The sequence below is a fragment of the Theropithecus gelada genome, chromosome 1, assembly GCF_003255815.1.
Source record: "Theropithecus gelada isolate Dixy chromosome 1, Tgel_1.0, whole genome shotgun sequence".
Taxonomy (NCBI): domain Eukaryota; kingdom Metazoa; phylum Chordata; class Mammalia; order Primates; family Cercopithecidae; genus Theropithecus; species Theropithecus gelada.
In genome coordinates, this window is record NC_037668.1 from 118771249 (window position 1) to 118788383 (window position 17135).

The following is a 17135-nucleotide window of genomic DNA, read 5'->3' on the forward strand; positions in this document are numbered from 1 at the left end:
TGCGATCTCAGCTCAACCTCTGCCTCCCGGGTTCAAGTGATTCTCCTGCCTCAGCCTCTGGAGTAGCTGGGATTACAGGTGCCCACCACCACACGTGGCTAATTTTTTATATTTTTTGTAGAGACCGGGTTTCACTATGTTGGCCAAGCTGGTCTCAACCTCCTGACCTCAGATGATCTGCCTCCCTGGGTCCCCCAAAGTGCTGGGACTACAGGTGTGAGCCACCACGCCCTGCCAATTGACCTCATTTTTAAATGACCTCATTTTTAATCTCATGATCACCTTGTAACATATGTAAAGCAAGCATGTCTCCATGTTAATATGGGGCAGTTAATACACTTGCCCAAGCTCACCACTCCATACTCTTACTTCTTGGTTGTAGGCAGGGTAAGACTAGACCTCCGTTCCCCTTGCTGCCCACTGCATCAGACAGTTAGCTGTGGATCAGTCACCAATCAGGGATGCTTAGTTTGGTTAAATATGTCATGTTGAGATCGAAGTATAGATGTTATAAACAATGAGACAACAAGGAGACAGCCTATGTACCAACACCAGAGGACCTCCTGTCCTCAGTCAATATTACTTGCGACATGTTTAGCCTTATTTGTTTAGATTTGATGCCGCTGGCCCATTTTCTTCCTCTTTAAGCTTTTTTATTTCTCAAGTTTTATATAGTTTCATCTGGGTCAGTGATAGTAAAATTTGGGTTCCTTCCTCCTAATCTTGCTGTGGTACATACCATGTGGTGTGTTTAGGGACAATTCTGGCTGTTACATGCCCTCTTACTAACAAAGGCAGTGTCTACAGCTATCTCTATAAGAGATGGTTGGCTGGAGCCAGGACAGGCCCTTAGGCACTTGTGCTACAAAACCCGGGGGTGGTAGACCTCCCTCCACACCCGCCGCCACCCCCCACCCCCACCTCCCAGGGAGCATGCCCTGTGTCTTGAAAATGGCCTTGCTCTGAGCCTCTTTGGATGGCAAACTGAAGTGCAAATCTGTGTTCTGACTTGTTCCCGTGGCTGTCAGCATGTTTTCCTCTTGTCAGCAGCAATTGACTGGTCAGGCTCACCCCTGTACAGCAATTGTAACAGCTCATTGACAGACTAGTGACCCAGCTGGACCTGATAATGGAAAACTATTGATTTTTGTGGGCTCCACGAATCTAAAATGAACGACTGATGTAATGTCATCAATTGTCTCGGACTCTGATAACCCAGGGGGAAAAAGTTTCAGGGATTGCTTGTATTTCCTGACAACAGTGTTCCAAAATCTCACTGAGCATGTGTAAGAAGAAGCCCATTTCTTAGACGGGCTTTAAATGACCCCAATTAGTCCATCAGGGTTTCAACGTGGAGGCTTGCATGCTAAATAAAGTGGAAATTAGCATTATCAATTAGCGGAACATACCATTTAGGAAAGATTTTGTGGAGAAGCACGTTGGGAGGAAAATGTTTAAAATGTTTATTATAAAACAAGCTCAAAGGAAAAAAAAAAAAAAAGGCTGGGAGGAAACCAAAATAGATAGGCTCTCCAAGAGCCTTGATGTATGAAATTATGATACAACTATGAGGCTGCTTTGGCTTGCCTGTGTTGATTTACTTGTAGTATAAAAAAAGGCTTGAAAATAATGTAGAGATGCCTTAAACGTGTGTTGCAGGAAATCACTATTTCGTTTTGTTTTTTAAACAATTTTTTCCTTACTTCATCATTTAAAAATACTTAAACATTGCTTAGTGTGTTTTTTAGAAATAAGAGCATTTTTTTCTTGAGCCAAATTAGCAATGGGTTGGAGCTAATTTTGCTCAGTGGACAGGTCTAGAAAATTCTGTACTCTAATGCTGAATTCTGATAGCTAGGATTTCCCTTAATGGCCTCTGCCAAAGGGAACTTTGTAAAAAAAAAAAAAAAAAAAGGCAAGGCTATTGATCTTGGCTGCCAAACTGATACATTTAGTTCACAATCCACCTGCAGTGAGAACATAATCATCTTATGGTCCTGATCAAATTCAGACATTTTTAGAACAGAGTTCTGAAGGCTAGACAAATCAGAGAACATAGAAATAACAGGGGTGCTTCCCCATCCATTTTATTTGCTCAAAGAGGGCTAGACGTCTCAGTAAGGGTCCAGAAAGAACAGGCCCCAGAGGAGATGAATCTGTGTGTGGCTGGGCTCCTGTTCACAGGATGCTGCCATCTTCACACTCTCCTGTCATGGTCCTTCTCTGGCCTTTGATTAGCATCACCCCTTACAACACTACACCTCTGGTTTTCTAGCACTATCAAAATCAACCTTGCCAATTGTTTGGCTGCCTATTAGTAAAGACACACAAGGTTGAGGTTGAGACTTGAAGGAAATTAGGCTAGGCAAAAAAAAAATTGGTATTTGGACTTTCATAAATAAAAAAGACTTGATGCAGAGAACACAAAATTTGCCTGATGCGGTGTGATGTGTCTTATGGCACAGCCAAGGCATCAACAGGTCAAAGGTCAGGGGTGAGGTCTTACATGTTTTGGAATTCTCTAGAGTGGTTTTCATGAGGCTTTACATGTCACAAATATATAAATAATCATTGAATAAAGGAGCAAAAAGGCTATTTTTAAGTATAGAAAGATGAAGGTAAACATTTTCCAGTGTGTAATAGATTTGGGAGAAAATATTTGAAATCAGGATTTTCCATGTGCAGGCTCATGCCAGTCCATGAAGGAGCTTCACCTGTCTGTGGTAAATATAAATAAATGAACAAAAGGAAGTTAATATGATTTTATAAAGCCAAATTTAATCTTTTTAAAGGTCCAAGATTGGCTGGGCGCGGTGGCTCATGCCTGTAATTCCAGTACTTTGGGAGGCCAAGGCGGGTGGATCGCCTGAGGTCAGGAGTTCAAAACCAGCCTGGCCAACATGGTGAAACCCCATCTCTACTAAAAATACAAAAATTAGCCAGGTGTGGTGGTGAGTGCCTGTAATCCCAGCTACTTAGGAGGCTGAGGTGGGAGAATCGCTTGAATTCAGGAGGCAGAGGTTGCACTGAGCCAAAATCGTGCCACTGCACTCCAGTCTGGGTGACAAGAGCAAAACTCTGTCTCAAAAAAAAAACATAAAGTTCCAAGATTTTAGTCTTTTGAGATGTTAAACATTTTCTTTTATAAATAATGATTATAATAGATTAATAGCTTTACTTGGCAAGGCAAGATTAAAAGTTGGCAAAAATCACACACCAGTCCAATACCTTAAAAATTACTTTTATGTAGAAGCCAAAGAATGGGTGCACTAATCTAAATACCTATTATGCCTCTTATTAATATTAAGGCAATCATAGCCATATGACTGTCAACAAATAGAAATATTCATGATTAAAGCACAGCATTAGATGTGATAGGTGTAACAGCACTGAATTAAGGTCTAGTCATTTGGAGCTTCTTTTAGGTTTTTTGTCTGTATTCTATCTTTACAAATTATTAAATTATTTTAAAAATTTTAATTTTTAAACCCAAATCTGTGATTTGATTGAAATGCTGAAAGATGCGATATTAGCCACCATACTTTAAACTTCAAGATACTCTTTTCTGATAACACGATTCCTACCTTCTGCCCTATGCAATGTCAGGCCTGTTCCCAGCAGCAGTTCCACAGTCATGATGCCATTTGGAAGAGAAAACGATTTTGTTTCTTTAGTTTTTAATTTGATATGTAAAGTCAAAATTTTAACCAGAGTATGTGTTTTGCTGTGCTTTGTAACTTGCACTAAAGATTTAAATGTATTAAACACATCCCTTCCAATAACTAGTCATAAAATTACAGTATTTATTAATAGAAGATTAATAACTCTGGGACCCAGTTTCACCTCCACATTTAACATCTTCCTCTTGTATCTTTTGGAATGCTTTCAGCTGCAGGTAAAAGAGGACTGCTTTGTGTTACTTCACAAAGCAGGTCAGAGATCTTGTGGTTCCAGGGTTAGTCTTGGGCAGCTCTGTCCCTGTGACTTTGCAGGTTACAGCCCCCTCCTGGCTGCTTTCATGGGCTGGCATTGAGTGTCTGTGGCCTTTCCAAGTGGATGGTGCAAGCTGTCGATCGATCTACCATTCTGGGGTCTGGAGGATGGTGGCCTTCTTCTCACAGCTTCACTAGGCAGTGCCCCAGTAGGGACTCTGTGTGGGGGCTCCAACCCCACATTTCCCTTCTGCACTGCCCTTGCAGAGGTTCTCCACGGGCCCCGCCCCTGCAGCAAACTTTTGCCTGGGCATCCAGGAGTTTCCATACATCTTCTGAAATCTAGGCAGAGGTCCCCAAACCTCAATTCTTGACTTCTGTGCACCTGAAGGTTCAATACCACATGGAAGCTGCCAAGGCTTAAGGCTTCCACCCATTGAAGGCACAGCCGGAGCTCTGTACATTGGCCCCTTTCAGCCATGGCTGGAGCAGCTGGGACATAGGGCACCAACTCTCTAGGCTGCATACAGCACAGGGACCCTGGGCCCAGCCCATGAAACCACTTTTTCCTCCTGGGCCTCCAGGCCTGTAATGAGAGAAGCTGCTGTGAAGGTTTCTGACATGGCCTGGAGACATTTTCCACATAGTCTTGGGGATTAACATTGGCTTCTTGCTACTTGTGCAAATTTCTGCAGCTGGTTTTAATTTATCCTCAAAAAACGGGTTTTTCTTTTCTACTGCATTGTCAGGCTACAAATTTCCTGAACTTTCATGCTCTGTTTCCCTTTTAAAATAGAAGGCTTTTAACAGCACCCAAGTCACCTCTTGAATGCTTTGCTGTTTGAAATTTCTTCTACCAGATACCCTAAATCATTTCTCTCAAGTTCAAAGTTCCACAGATCTCTAGGGCAGGGGGAAAATGCCGCCAGTCTCTTTGCTAAAACATAACAAGAGTCACCTTTGCTCCAGTTCCCAACAAGTCCTCATTTCCATCTGAGACCACCTCAGCCTGGATTTTATTGTCCATGTCACTATTAGCATTTTGGGCAAAGCCATTCAACAAGTCTCTAGGAAGTTCCAAACTTTCCCACATTTTTCTTTTTTCTTCTGAGCCCTCCAAACTGTTCCAACCTCTGTCTATTACCCATCTATAAAGTCGCTTCCACATTTTCAGGTATCTGTTCAGCAATGCCCCACTCTACTGGTACCAATTTACTGATTAGTTTGTTTTCATGCTGCTGATAAAGACATACCTGTGGCTGGAAAGAAAAAGAGGTTTAATAATGGACTTACAGTTTCACATGGTTGGGGAGGCCTTAGAATCATGGCAGGAAGTGAAAGGTACTTCTTACATGGCAGCGGCAAGAGAAAATGAGGGAGAAGCAAAAGTGAAACCCCTGATAAACCCATCAGCTCTCGTGAGATGGACTCACTATCACAAGAATAGCATAGGAAAGACACACTGTCATGATTCAGTTACCTCCCCCTGGGTCCCTCCCATAACATGTGATCATTCTGGGAGATACAATTCAAGTTGAGATTTTCATGGGGACGTAGTCAAACCATATCACACTATATCCAACAATAGAATATACATTATTTTCAAGGGCACATAAATTGTTCACTAAGATAGACTATATGTTGGGCCACAAAATATTATTGAATAGACTGAAATTACACAAAGTAAGTTTTCTGACCACAAGAGAATGAAATAAGAAATGAATAACACTAAGATCATTTTAAAATTCCCCCAAATCTTTGGAAATTAAATAACATACTTCTATTAGTCTACGGGTCAAAGAAAAAATCATGAGGAAAATTAAAAATATTTTGAACCAAATGATGATTTTATTTATTTTTTATTTTTTTATTTTTTTGAGATGGAGTCTTGCTCTTATTGCCCTGACTGGAGTACAGTGGCGCAATCTTGGCTCACTGCAAACTCCTCCTCCTGGGTTCAAGCGACTCCTGCCTCAGCCTCCCCAGTAGCTGAGATTACAGGCACCCACTACCGCACCCGGCTAATTTTTTCATTTTTAGTAGAGATAGGGATTCGCCATGTTGGCCAGGCTGGTCTCAAACTCCGGACTTCAGATGATCCACCCACCTTGGCCTTCCAAAGTGCTGGGATTACAGACGTGAGCCACCAGGCCCGGCCAATAATTTTAAAAAGATTGAAAACCAATTATCTAAGTTTCCCCATTAAGAAATTGGGGGAAAGGCTGGGCATGGTGGCTCACGCCTGTAATCTCAGCATTTTGGGAGGCCGAGTGGGCAGATTGCCTGAGCTCAGGAGTTCGAAACCAGCCTGGGCAACACGCCATCTCTACTAAAATACAAAAAAAAAAAAAAAAAAAAAAAATTAGCCGGGCGTGGCAGCATGAGCCTGTAATCCCAGCTACTCAGGAGGCTGATGCAGGAGAATCACTTGAACCAGGGGGTCAAAAGTTGCAGTGAGCCGAAATACCGCCCCTGCACTCCAGCCTAGTGACAGAGCTAGACTCTGTCCAAAAAAAAAAAAAAAGAAAGAAAAAGAAACTGAGGGAAAAAATCAGCAAATTAAATCTATAGTAAGTAGTTTCATTTAGGAAATAATGAAGAAAACAAAGACAAAAGCAGAAGTCAATAATACAGAAAAATAAAACAATAGAAGAAAATAACAAAGCCAAAATTTGGTTCTTTGAAAAGATTTTGAAAAATTGATAATCCTCTAGCTAAACTTACCAATAAAAAAGAGAAAACACAAACTAAAAATACCAGAAATGAAAGAGGGGAATCACCACATATCCTACAACCATCAAAAGGACAATAAGGACATACATGATCAACCCTTAAGCCTTTACACAGCTGACCCTTGAACAAGGATATCTTTATCTTTTTTGAACAACACGATTTTTTCATCTTTTCTCCTCCTTTTCCTCCTCCTTCTCCTCGTCCTCCTTCTCCTCTACTCTTCTCCTTCTTCTTCTTCTTCTTCTTTATTATTATTATTATTGTTGTTATTATTATTATTTTGGTAGAGACAGGGTCTCCGTCTGTTGCCCTGACTGGTCTCAAACTCCTGGGGTCAACTGATCTTCTTGCCTCAGTCTCTCTGAATGCTAGGATTATAGGCGTGAGCCACTGATATGGGCCACAAATTTCTTTAAAAAGCTAAACTTGTCAGTGGGACATGGTGGCTCACACCTGTAATTCTAATGCTTTGGGAGACTGAGGCCAGGGGACATTGTTTGAGGCCAGAAGTTCGAGACCAGTCTGGGCAACATGGCAAGACCCCATCTGTATGAAAAATTCAAAAATTACCTAGGAATGTTGGCACATGCCTGAAGTTCTAGCTACTCTGGTGACTGAGGTAGAAGGATCGCTTGAGCCCAGGAGTGCAAGGCTGCAGTGAGCCATGATTGTGCCACTGCATTCCGGCCTGGGCAACAGAGCAAGACCCTGTCTCCAAAACAACAACAACAACAAACCTCCTAAAACCTCATCAAAACTGCCATATAAGTAAATAGAAAAATTGAATAGCCCTGTATTTATCCAAGAAGTTAAATACATCATTAGAACAATAACAACAACAAAAGTCCAGGCCCAGTTAGTGTCACTGGTGAATTCCATAAAATCTTAAGAGTAGTAATGACATCAACCTTAAAATGGGAGAAGGGGAGAAGAGGCCAGGCATGATGGCTCATGCCTATAATCCCAGCACTTTGGGATGTCCAGGCAGGCAGATCACTGGAGTCCAGGAGTTTGAGACCAGCTTGGCCAACATGGCAAAACCCCATCTTTACCAAAGATACAAAAATTAGCCAGTCCTGCTGGCAGGCACCTGTAGTCCCAGCTACTTGGGAGGCTGAGGCACGAGAATCACTTGAGCCCAGGAGGCAGAGGTTGCAGTGAGCCAAGTTCACGCCACTGCACTCCAGCCTGGGCAACAGAGGGAGAGACTCTGTCTCAAAAAAAAAAAAAGAGAGAGAAACCATTTCCATGCTTCTTTGATGAAACCAGCATAACCTTGATACAAAGCTTTTTTTTTTTTTTTTAATTTATTTATTATTATTATACTTTAAGTTGTAGGGTACATGTGCATAACGTGCAGGTTTGTTACATATGTATACTTGTGCCTTGTTGGTGTGCTGCACCCATCAACTCGTCATTTACATCAGGTATAACTCCCAATGCAATCCCTCCCCCCTCCCCCCTCCCCATGATAGGCCCCGGTGTGTGATGTTCCCCTTCCTGAGTCCAAGTGATCTCATTGTTCAGTTCCCACCTATGAGTGAGAACATGCGGTGTTTGGTTTTCTGTTCTTGTGATAGTTTGCTAAGAATGATGGATTCCAGCTGCATCCATGTCCCTACAAAGGACACAAACTCATCCTTTTTTATGGCTGCATAGTATTCCATGGTGTATATGTGCCACATTTTCTTAATCCAATCTGTCACTGATGGACATTTGGGTTGATTCCAAGTCTTTGCTATTGTGAATAGTGCTGCAATAAACATACGTGTGCATGTATCTTTATAGCAGCATAATTTATAATCCTTTGGGTATATACCCAGTAATGGGATGGCTGGATGGCTGGGTCATATGGTACATCAGAGAAATGCAAATCAAAACCACAATGAGATACCATCTCACACCAGTTAGAATGGCGATCATTAAAAAGTCAGGAAACAACAGGTGCTGGAGAGGATGTGGAGAAATAGGAACACTTTTACACTGTTGGTGGGATTGTAAACTAGTTCAACCATTATGGAAAACAGTATGGCGATTCCTCAAGGATCTAGATACAAAGCTTTTAAAAGACAATACAAAGACATAAAATATAAACCATATATCACCTATGAACCTAGATGCAAAACTCACTAAAAATATTAACAAATTAAATCTGGCAATATATAAAAAGGACATATATAATAATCAAGTGTGGTTTATATGAGAAATTCAAGTTAGTTTCTGTCATTTGAAAAATCAGTGAAATTCTCTGTCATTTGAAAAATCCATGAAATTCAACATATTAATAAAGGAGAAAAATCATTTGAGCATCTCAATAAATACAGAAAAAGCATTTTATAATTTTTTCTTTTTTTCTTTTTCTTTTTTTTTTTTTTTTTTTTTGAGATGGACTCTTGGCCTGTCGCCCAGGCTGGAGTACAGTGGCACAATCCCAGCTCACTGCAACTTCCGCCTCCCAGGCTCAAGCAATTCTCTTGCCTCAGCCCCCAAGTAGGTAGGACTACAGGTGCCTGCCACGTGGACCGGCAAATTTTTGTGTTTTTAGTAGAGACAGGGTTTCGCCATGTTGGCCAAGCCGATCTCAAACTCCTGATCTCAGGTGATCCACCCACCTCAGCCTCCCAAAGTGCTGGGGTTACAGGTGTGAGCCACCACGCTCAGCCACATTTGATAAAATGTAACACCCATTAATAATAAAAATTTTCAGCAAACTAGGGTTATGGCCTCTGTGAAAAACAAACAACTAAACATTATGCACAATGGTAATATGTTGAATGCTTTCTTGTTAAGACTGGGAATAGACCTGATGTCCCCTTTTCTTTTATTTTTTTTTCCGAGACAAAGTTTTGCTCTGTCACCCAAGCGGGAGTGCAGTGGCGCAATCTTGGCTCACTGCAACCTCTGCCTGCCAGGTTCAAGCGATTCTCCTGCCTCAGCCTTGCGAGTAGCTGGGTTTACAGGCGCCTGTCACCACGCCCGGTTAATTTTTTGTATTTTTAGTATAGACAGGGCTTCACTACTTTGGCCAGGCTGGTCTCGAACACCTGACCTTGTGATCCACCCACCTCGGCCTCCCAAAGTGCTGGGATTACAGGCATGAGCCACTGCACCCAGCCCACTTTTCTTTCAACATTGTAATGGAGTTTCTAGCCAGGGCAATAAAACAAGAAATAACAAGGCGTAAAGATTTGAAAGAAAGAAATATAAAAATCTTTATCCCTATTTGTAGATGAATTTAATTAAATAAAATGTTAATTTAACAAGGTACAAAGTTATAAGATCACAATATAAAAGCCAGTTTTATTTTACATGCTAGCAACAGTTACAAAATGAAGTATAAAAAACAGTTCCCTTTACAATACCATGAAATAACATAGACCCCTTAGTAATAAATTTATCAAAATATATGTGAGACCTCGGTCTACATTAAAAACTACTAAACCTTCCTGAGGGAAATTAAATAAGACCCATAAATAAAGAGGCATTCCACATTTATGTATTGGAAATCTCAATGTTTTTAAGATGTCAGTTCTCTTCAAATTGACCTGTAGTCTCAATGCAATCCCAATCATCATCACAACAGACATTTAAAATAAAAATTGACAGGCTGATCCTAAAAGTTACATGAAAATGCAAAGGATCTAATGGAGTTGAAACAATTTCAAAGAACAAAACTGGAAGAATTAAATTACCTGACTTTGTGACTCACTACAAAGCTACCTTTATCAAAGGCAGTACAATATTGCCATAAGCATATAAAGCTGAACTGAATGGAAAGTATATGCATGTGTGGATGCATATATATATATACACACACACACATGCAAACATATATACACATTATTTTTTTTCTTTTTTTTGAGACAGAGTTTCATTCTTGTTGCCCAGGCTGGAGTGCAGTAGTGCAATCTTGGCTCACTGTAACTTCTGCCTCCCCGGTTCAAGTGATTCTCCTGCCTCAGCCTCCCAAGTAGCTGGGATTACAGGCTCATGCTGCCATACCCGGCTAATTTTTGTATTTTTAGTAGAGATGGGTTTTCACCATGTTGGCCAGACTGGTCTCGAACTCCTGACCTCAGGTGATCCACCCCCCTCAGCCTCCCAAAGTGCTGGGACTACAGGAGTGAGCCACTGCGCCCAGCATATACGTATTAGATTTTCAAACAAAGGTCCCAAGTAAATGGAGAAAGATAATCACTTCAATGAATTAGTTTCTTGGAGGAAAAGTTGATTCCAGTGCTGGAGCAGGAATAGTAAAAAGAGCTCGTGGTGGTTCAATCTCAGTGTGTTCCAGGGGAAAGGTGGGGGTTATTATTTTTCTCTGTGCCATGCTCTGCCTCCTGGAGCATCAAAGCATCTCTGCTCTTTTCCCCCAGGCCCTGAGTCTCTTGAGAACACAACCTGGGTAGAGGTGAGGCTTTCTCTGTAGAATCCAGGCATGAACCAACCCCAATGCCCATCATTGATAGACTGGATAAAGAAAATGTGCTATATATACATATATACTATGTGTGTATATATGCATATATACTATGTGTGTATATATGTATATATATGCATGTGTATGCATATATACTATGCAGCCATAAAAATGAATAAGATCATGTCCTTTGCAGGGAAATGGATGAAGCTGGAAGCCATCATCCTCAGCAATCTAACACAGGAACAGAAAAGGAAACATCACAATTTCTCATTCATGAGTGGGAGCTGAACAATGAGAACACATGGATACAGGGAGGGGAACAACACACACCAGGGCCTGTTGGGGACTGGGGGGTGAGGGGAGGGAGAGCATTTGGACAAATACCTAATGCATGTGGGGCCTAAAACCTAGATGACAGGTTGACAGGTTCAGCAAACCACCATGGCACACGTATACCTATGTAACAAACCTACACGTTCTGCACATGTATCCCAGAACTTAAAGTAAAATAAAATAAAATATTAAAAAAAAAAAAAGAATCCAGGCATGAATCATGTGGCATTCTGACAGACCATGACAAACCCTCTGGTCACCTCCTAAACTCTCCCTTACCACCTTCGTGCTCCTTTTGAATCAATTTTTTTTTAAGTGTGGAAAAACCGGGTGTGGTGGCGCATGCCTGTAGCCCCAGCTACTCGGGAGACTGAGGCAAGAGTATTGTTAGAGCCTAGGAGTTCAAGGCGAGCCCAGGCAACATAGTGAGGCCTTGTTTCAAAAATATTGATAGCATAAAATATACCATCATAACCATTTTTAAGTATATAGTTTAGTGGCATTAAGTACATTCACATTTTGCAGCCATGATCGCTATCCATTTCCAGAACTCTTTTCATCTTGCTTCAGTAAAACTCTGCACCCATTAAACACTAATTCCTCTTGTCCTCCAACCCTCATCCCTGGGCAACTACCATTCTACTTTCTGTCTCTATGAATCTAACTACTCTGGGTACTTCATATAAGTGGAATCATACAGCATTTGTCCCTTGATTTGTTTCACTTAACATACTCTCCTTAAGGGTTCATTCGTGTTGTAGCATGTGTCAGAATTTCCTTCCTTTGAAGGCTGAATAATATTCTATTGTATGTATATACCACATTTTATTCATTCATTCATTCACTGATGGACACCTGGGTTGTTTTCACCTTTTGGCTTTTGTGAATAATGCTTCCATGAACGGGAGTGTACAAATATCTCTTTGAGATTGTGCTTTTAATTATTTTGAGTATACGCACAGAAATGGAATGCTGGGTTGTATGGTAGTTATATCTTTAGTTTTTTGAGGAACTGCAGTATTGTTTCCCATAGCATTTTACATTCCCACCAACAGTGCACAGAGGGTCAAATTTCTCTATATCCTCACCAACACAATATTTTCTGTTTTGTTTTTGTTTTTGTTTTTGGTAATAGCCAGCCTAATGGGTGTGAGGTGGCATCTGATTGTGGTTTTGATTTGCATTTCCCTAATGATTAGTGACATTGAGTATATTTTCACGTGTTTGTTGGTCATTTGTAAGCCTCCTTTGGAGAAATTTCTGTTCAAGTCCTTTGCCCGTTTTTTAATGAGATTTTTTTTCTTTTGTTTAGAGATGGAGTCTTCGCTCTGTCGCCCAGGCTGGAGTGCGGTGGCGTGATCTCGGCTCAGTGCAACCTCCGCCTCCCGGGTTCAAGTGATTCTGCTGCCTCAGACTGCCGAGTAGCTGGGATTACAGGGATGCGCCACCATACCCGGCTAATGTTTTGTATTTTTAGTAGAGATGGGGTTTCACCATGTTGGCCAGGCTGGTCTTGAACTCCTGGTCTCAAGTGATCCCCCCGCCTCGGCCTCTAAAAGTACTGGGATTACAGGCGTGAGCCACTGTGCCCAGCCTCGTTTGGGTGTTTGCATAGCTTGCTTAAATATTTCAGTTTAGTTTTATATATTTTGATATTACACAAGTGAATGCATAAATACATCCTCATTATAAAAATTTGAATAATAAGAATGTATGTAAGTAAAAGCAAAATATCCCATTCATGTCCTGTGCCCCTAGCATGTCCACCTCTTTTTCCTCATTGCTCTCTAAGTTTGGTTAAGTGTATGACTGCTGGTTGTTCAAATTCCAACTCTGCTGTTTATTCACTAGCTGTGAGATCTCAGGCACTTACTTAACCTCTCCTCATTAGTACCTACCTCACTGAGTTGTAGGGACAGGAATAGTAGCTACCTTGGTGAGTTATTATGATAATTAAATGAGTTAATTCCTGTAAAGAGATTAAAACAGTGCCAGGTACATTGTCATGTACTCTATAAGGTTGACTCTTAGGATCAGTTTGGCGTGTACCTTTTCAGAGCTTTCCTATGCCTTTACCTACATACATATGCATTTGGAAACAGTTTGTAAGTATTTTCCCTATATTTGACCAATATTTTGCAGTCCTTCTGCACTCATTATACTCTGCTGTCTCTAACACACGTGCACTCAGGTTGTGACACCGTGAGGTCAAACTGATCCCTCCTGCATCTCTCAGATGCAGTTTCAGCAGAGGTTGCACCAACTTCTTTATATTACCCAAGTGATAATTTTTTAGTAGTAAACAAAAATTTCAGGAAGACAGAGTTCTAGTGTCAGTTTTGCCACTAAATGTACCTTAAGGCCACAGTGACAGCTTCATTCCAACCCCAAAAGACTTGAGGTTAATATACATCTTTATGGAAACCCTTTTTGAGAGAGCAATAAAAGGCAAATCACACCTCACAACACACAAGAAAACTTCCTAAAGCTCTTCTTTGTTTATTCACAAAGCCACATTTCTTGGCAATGCTGGGACTCCCACAGCTCTGGGATGTGGCTCTCTCCTCACTGCCCCGCCTCCAGGGCTTGTCTGGGGATTCTGTTGGCTTTTTGTCCACATGGTATGATCTAGTCTCTTTCAATTCCCATCAGTTCTCACCTCCAGGCCCAGCAGTGATAAGGTCCAGTAGAGAAAAGGAAAGGTGAGATGGTAAGGAAGGAGAACACTTTGAATTTAATACGTATTTTTATTTCTGACACAGATGTAACTCCAAGCAAGCCACGTTCCCTCCTAGCCCACAATCTGCCCTCCCTGTCTTCTTCCCCTCCTGTCCCTTTTCTCCCCTTTGCAGGTCACTGTCATGTGAGGGCCCCCACTACCTCTACTCAATCATACCTCATTCCAAAACAAGTTTGAGAACTCCTGCCACAGCAGTTCTGGGCCTCTCTTTCTCTTGAGAAGGAGACACTGTCTTGGTAGAATAACGTATCTTTGAGAATGCCAGTCATTACTTCAGCCATTTCAGAGGGAAAAAATAAGAAATTACAAACACTTTAGAAATCATTCATATTAAATATGCCCTTAACAGTACCTTTTTTTTTTTTTTTTCTCAGCTGGCCTTAGGCCTAATCTCATTCTCAGTCTCCTTGGAGAATCTGGCCTTCACAGATCCTTTATTTGCTACAACAAAAGGCAAAGGATTTCTCAAATATTTCAAATATTCAGGAGTTTTTTTTTTTGTTTTTTTTTTAGGTTCACATAGTCCCTGGAGGGTTTTTTATTTTTATTTTTTGCATCTGTTAACTGTTACTTAAAGCTTTAGGGAAGGGAGATGGGGAAGGATTGGAAGGGAAGGGATTCTGTTGCAAACAGCTCTTTTTAGTTATGAGTATGTTGGAATATTTTTGTTTTCAAAAAGTGGTCCTTGGTCAAGTTATGCCCTTTCAGTTTGGAAGTAACAGCCCAACTTTCACCTAACCTATGGCATGGGAATCCTTGGTCTCCCAACAGTGAGTCACAATGAACACAGCATTGGCAAATTTCAGTGAGCTTCCCACTTCACTTTCAAACTGCTGTGACTGTGAAACTTTCAAATGCTGTGGAACTTCCTGAGACTCATAAAAGTTTATCAGGGCATCTGCATTTATGGGGTAGCAAATTGAGCTACTACGAATTTGAGCCCAAACAATTAGATGCTGAGCAGACCCTCATCTAACATTTCATGAAAAAAAAAATCAAACAATTATTTTCATATTATTTACTATTTAATTTATTAAAAATCTCCCCAAATTGCCAAATTATCTTTAAACTTAGAGAGAAGGGCTTGCAATTTTAAATAAGGTGGTCATGGAAGGAAGGCCTCATAGAAAAGGTGACATTTGAGTAAAGACTTGAAGAAGGTGAGGAAGAAAGCCATGTAGAGATCCTGGGGAAAAACATTCAGAGCAAAGGGAACAGCAAGGTACAGGCTCTGAGATAAGAATTAACATGGAGACCAGGCCTGAAGAATCCCTGAACAGACAAAGCCAGTTGGGCTTCATGAGTGACCTTAACCTTGCTAAATTTGCAAACATGAGGGAAACCTAATTTGATCAATTTCTTGTAGACAACTGTATTAAAGAAAAATGAAACTTAAGGGTAACCAATCAGAAGCTGCCAACTAACTTATTATAACTAGGGACTTTCCAGCAGGATAGACTAAATGAGACAAATGTATAATTTTAATCAATCAAGTAGTTTATTTGATTACTTTTCTTTTTGAGACGGAGTCTCACTCCATTGCCCAGGCTGGAGTGCAATGAAAGTATCTCGGCTCACTACAACCTCCGCCTCCCAGGTTCAAGTTATTCTCCCACCTCAGCCTCCTGAGTAGCTGGGATGACAGGCACACACCACCATGCCCGGCTAATTTTTGTATTTTTAGTAGAGATGGGGTTTCCTAATGTCGGCAAGGCTGGTCTCAAACTCCTGACATCATGATCCGCCTGCCTCAGCCTCCCAAAGTATTGGGATTACAGGCCGTCTGCCTTTTTTTTTTTTTTTTTTGACAGGGTCTCGCTCTGTCACCCAGGCTGGAGTGCAGTGGGAGTACAGCCTCGACCTCTGGGGCTCAAGCCATCCTTTCACATCAGTCTCCCAAGCAGCTGGGACTACAGGCTCTATCCATCATACCCAGCTATTTTTTGTAGTTTTTGTAGAGACAGGTTTTTGCCATGCTGCCCAGGCTGGTCTCGAACCCCTGGGCTCAAGCAATCTGCCCACCTCGGCCTCCCTAAGTGGTAGGAGTACAGGTGTCAGCCACCATGCCGTCTCTTTGCATACTTCTGTGTTTGTCCTATAAAATATTTCCTTTTGCATTCCTTAGTGAAGGCTTAAACCACCTTTTGGTTTGGTGCTTCTTGATTCATGAATCCCTGTTTGCTCAAATAAGCTTTTAAAACTTTTATTGTGCCTCAGTTTACCTTTTAACAGAATGTGTCTGGTATGTTTGAAGAGGAATACTGTGGCCAGAATGGCTGGACCAGAACAAGTAAGGGGAATTAATAGAAGAGGAGGCAGACAGAAGCCAGGGTGGAGGGTGGAGGCAGATCACGTAAAGACTTATGTGTTGAGAATGGGAAGAAAGTAAGAATAGAAAACCTGTTAGAAGCCCGTGGCAAGCTGGGTGTGGTGGCTCATGCCTGTAATCCCAGCATTTTAGGAGGCCAAGGTGGGCGGATCATAAGGTCAGAAGTTCAAGACCAGCCTGGCCAATATGGCGAGACCAACCTGACTAATATGGTGAAACCTCGTCTCTACAAAAAATACAAAATATTAGCCGGGTGTGGTGGCACGTGCCTGTAGTCCCAGCTACTCAGGAGGCTATGGCAGAAGAATTGCTTGAACCCGGGAGGTAGAGGTTGCAGTAAGCCAAGATTGAGCCAGTGCACTCCAGCCTGGGTGACGGAGCAATATTCTGTCTCAAAAAAAAAAAAAAAAAAAAAAAAAAAAAAAAGAAGAAGCCTATGCAATAAGCCATGTGATAAATGATGGTGACTTTGATCAGGATGGAAATAGTGGAGATGGTAGGAAGGGGTTGCATTCTGGATATATATTTTTTTTCCTTAACTTTCTTGAGATGTAATATATACCATCAAATGTACCCACTTAAGTGTACACTTCTGTGTGTTTTGACAAATTTGTGTACTACTGTCACGATCAAGGTATAGAACAT